Source organism: Hyla sarda, chromosome 8, assembly GCF_029499605.1.
Source record: "Hyla sarda isolate aHylSar1 chromosome 8, aHylSar1.hap1, whole genome shotgun sequence".
Taxonomy (NCBI): Eukaryota; Metazoa; Chordata; class Amphibia; order Anura; family Hylidae; genus Hyla; species Hyla sarda.
This window is the reverse complement of record NC_079196.1, coordinates 29,480,001-29,484,581: the sequence shown is the minus strand read 5'-3', so window position 1 is coordinate 29,484,581 and position 4,581 is coordinate 29,480,001. Positions and strand designations below refer to the sequence as shown.

The 4,581-nt window shown below is 42.4% G+C and overlaps 1 pseudogene; it reads right to left on the bottom strand.

The window, feature by feature from the left end:
- Positions 1-3,356: 3,356 nt before the first annotated feature.
- Positions 3,357-3,531, bottom strand: LOC130290080 (U2 spliceosomal RNA; annotated as a pseudogene).
- Positions 3,532-4,581: the final 1,050 nt, after the last annotated feature.

Sequence of the window (4,581 nt, the reverse complement as noted above, 5' to 3'; positions counted from 1 at the left end):
GCCACACAGTGGAGCAGACAGGAAATTACTACAGCAGATGCTGAAACCTCCTTGTGCGATTGTCAGTAGTGAAATAAGATGTTCTGCAGAAGCTCTGACAGGGTAACTGGAAGGATTTCTATGAGAGGGGATTAGACAGGGTTGGCAGGCTGTGATGAAGAGCTCAGGGAAAGTAATGCATTCTGGGAGTTGTAGTACTGAGCAACTACTCAACCAGGAAGTACAGGACTAAGAGCCTCAAATAAATGAATTTCTGATGGCTTCAAAACTGACTGGCATTATTTTTTTATTTTATTTATCTGACAACGAAGTACCCATTTAAATGAATATCGGTAAAAACTGGTTTCAACTAGGGAACAGCAGTAAATTCTAGATTTAACAAAGGTGTTCAGTAAGAACTAGTTTTCATTAGGGAAAACCAGTTTTAACTAAAAATTGCTTATACTCTGTGTGTGTGTGTGTGTGTGTGTGTGTGTGTGTGTATGTGTGTGTATATGTATGTGTATATATTTATATATATATATATATTATTTTTATTTATTTTTTTCACAGTAGTGTAAAGTTTAAGTATCAGCACATCTGCTAGATGTGGTGGTGCACGTGGTGGCATAAAATCCAGAAGCAAATAAGAAATCTCACCAAGGCGTATGTAAGCTTGTGTATCTATTCATACGACATCATATGGTACAAAGGACACGTTTCTGCTCCCTAGCCTTTCTCAGCTAATCAGAGGAAGACCAGAGCACTGAAACGCGTAATTTGTACCATATGATGCCTTGTAAATACGGACACAAATTTGCTTACAACTGTGTGCATGCTGCGGGGGTCGGTCACGCCCCCATGTGATGTCACACCACGCCACCTCAATGCAAGTCTATGGGAGGGGCGGCACGCCCCCTCCCATAGACTTGCATTGAAGAGGCATGGCGTGACATCACCAGGGGGCGTAGCCGATCCTCGCAGTGCGCACACAGCGTTCGGATTTAATTGTACCGAATACTGGCCAGTGGAGTACCTCATTTAAATAAATCCCTCACCAGCACACAGATTTCTGCGGGTGAAAATATTTTTAAATTTGGTACGTCCATGACACTACACCTCTCTCACGTTACGGCCAATACCGTACCATGCTCCTGTCCACTTGGCAAGCATGGCGGCTTTTTTCCTTTTACGCCAGGCATAGGGATGATAAATCCCCCACCTAGTGTTTCGGTTTAGCTCTTAGTACGGTGCATTGAGCAGGGAACATTGAATAGCGGATATTCTCTTTTCTGGCATAATGTCTGACCATCTGAATGCATTCAACATCTCCCAAATGGGTATGGTACGAGCTCATGACATGGCTGAATCAAACATCTGCATTCTACCTTTGAACACATCACAGTAAATTAGAAAATCAAGGTCGTATTAGCTTCACTTTCAAGCAATTCCAATGTTTAGAAAACGTCTGGACCCGAACTGAAATGATGTGTGTTTGCAATTTACTGTGTTTTAGTGACAAAACGAGCTGGAAGCTTAAAATTTTACGTCTGGAAATCATCGCAAGCCTCGCTTACCTTGCCTTCGTGTCCCTCGCTGTCCAGGTCACCAGTGAGATCACTCTACAAGCATTTAGTCAATGAAAATGTTAGTACTTATTATACGAGAGGTAATGATTTGGGAAATTAAAGAAATGTTTCCGGCATACAATAGAGAGAAGACTGATGACATCACTAAACTAATCTGTGTCATAGTGACATCATTTGTCCCTACCGGATTTATAGGAAGCATTAGAAATATTTGCAAATGTTACCCTTGGATTAGATGACATTTAACCCAAGAGATCATATTGACTTTTGCCAAGTCAAGGTTGAAAAATCACCATCCCTGATCTACCTGATCACCTGCATGTCGAACCATGTCTACCATCTCTTGGCTGGCAGTTGCTTCATGGCCAAGGACGTACATACCATAGACATAACGTGCATGCTGAGAGTTGTAGTTTTGCAACAGTTGGAGGCACCCTGGTTGGGAAACACCACTCTGGGCCATAATTAGGTTCCAGGCTGGGAAATTCTGCTATAGACGTAGTACACTGGTTAGTAAACCCTGTGATAGATGTAGTACACTGATTAGTAAACCCTGTGATAGATGTAGTACACTGATTAGTAAACCCTGTGATAGATGTAGTACACTGATTAGTAAACCCTGTGATAGATGTAGTACACTGGTTAGTAAACCCTGTGATAGATGTAGTACACTGATTAGTAAACCCTGTGATAGATGTAGTACACTGATTAGTAAACCCTGTGATAGATGTAGTACACTGATTAGTAAACCCTGTGATAGATGTAGTACACTGGTTAGTAAACCCTGTGATAGATGTAGTACACTGATTAGTAAACCCTGTGATAGATGTAGTACACTGGTTAGTAAACCCTGTGATAGATGTAGTACACTGGTTAGTAAACCCTGTGATAGATGTAGTACACTGATTAGTAAACCCTGTGATAGATGTAGTACACTGGTTAGTAAACCCTGTGATAGATGTAGTACACTGATTAGTAAACCCTGTGATAGATGTAGTACACTGATTAGTAAACCCTGTGATAGATGTAGTACACTGGTTAGTAAACCCTGTGATAGATGTAGTACACTGATTAGTAAACCCTGTGATAGATGTAGTACACTGATTAGTAAACCCTGTGATAGATGTAGTACACTGGTTAGTAAACCCTGTGATAGATGTAGTACACTGGTTAGTAAACCCTGTGATAGATGTAGTACACTGGTTGAGAAACTCTGCCATAGACATAGTTAAAGCAACTGCCTAAATATCTCACCCCCTAGGTTATCCTGGCTATCATTAGGTTCCAGTCTGGGAAATCCTGCCATAGATGTAGTATAGTTTTTAGGAAACCCTGCAATAGACGAAGTACACTGGTTGGGAAACCCTGTGATAGATGTAATACACGGTTTGGGAAACCCAATAGATGTAGCCATGGCAACTACATTAATACCTATGAAAAGAGGGAGGTCTCACACTGACCCCATGTTCCTTTCCTATGGACTGTACATATCTGTACAGGGCCTCCCTGTTAATACATAGTACTTTGGGGAACCCTTAATTCGTGTTTTTCTGGATCTTCCAAATATACGTGTTGGGGTTGACACGCTTCATGAGCCGGGTCCCGTGCAGGAGATTTTGTGGGGTTCCAGCGGCCGAACCCTTCACATCAGACACTTATACCTTATCCTTTAAATAGGGGTTACAGTCGTATGCAAAAGTTCAGGCACCCCTGACAATTTCAATGACTTTCATTATAAATAATTGGGTGTTTGGATCAGCAATCAGATATCTGAAAGACAGTACTGAAATGAAGTTTATTGAATGAACAAAAAAAATCAGGGTAACTGTTGAGTTGACTTTGGACTAGCCCCGAAATGCCCTGGTATACCTGCCCCCTCCATGTAGATCCCCTCTTTATCAGTGGCCACAACTGATAAGAACAGATAGTACACTTGATTTTGGCCAAAAGGCCCAGAAAGGATATGGGCACCTGTGGGCAGATTTCTGGTGCACCAGCACCATGCATGGCCCATGCTAGAAGCCAGTCATTCTGACTATGGTGTCACATGGTCTGAAAATTCCAGTATTGGAATAAGGCAACATACTTTATCCTGCTTCCTCTCAAAATTACGCCTAATGCCACATTTCAATATGGATCACTTCTATGCACAATTTCTTTTATCAAAGGGGTATTCTGGGATTTCTTATTTATTTGACTATGCTACAGGGGGCTTCCAGCTGCAGAATGATCTCCCTCCCACCCAGTGGTCGCTCCACCCATTGAAGCAAAGACATGCTCCCTCTGATCACCTCACTAGTGATGTTATGTCTCGGTCCGCACTGCAACCTGGGTAAACCTGAGACGACACTCATTTTGCATGCTGTTAAAAATAAATGTCTGTACCTATGTTTCATGGTGGTCTCGGAATTCTTATGTGATTTTTGCCCTACATTTATTTTTAACAGCATGCAAAATGAGGTTTACCCAGGTTGCAGTGCGGCCTGAGACATAAAATCACTAGTCAGGTGATCAGAGGGAGCGTGTCGTTGCTCCAATGGGTGGAGGCACCACTGGGTGGGAGGGAGATCATTCTGCAGCTGGAAGCACCCTGGTCCAGAAACACTGGTCTAATGCATTGAAGGGATCACAGGTGTTTTTCAATGGGTGGGAAGGCTGATGTGTGGGAGGGAGAAAAGTGACCTCACACTTACAAACAAGGAACTATGGGACTTGTAGTTTGAGGGAAGGAACTCCAACAGGAAATAGCCAGTTCAGTAATCTCCACAATATAGACATTCAGCCCCAAGACAAGTACGGATCCTTCCTAACCATGTCCATTACTGTCTGGCAGGTACGTACTAAAATCACCTTCTGGTGGTTAACCCCTTTAAGTAGGTCAGACACTGTAAATGGGAAAGGCCCAATTCAGACATGATAAATCATATAATGTGCACGGACAGGATCTTTTAATTCCAGAGAGAAAACCCTAAAGTAGCTCTAAAGTTCTTCCCATAGTTCCGCCTGTTTGCAG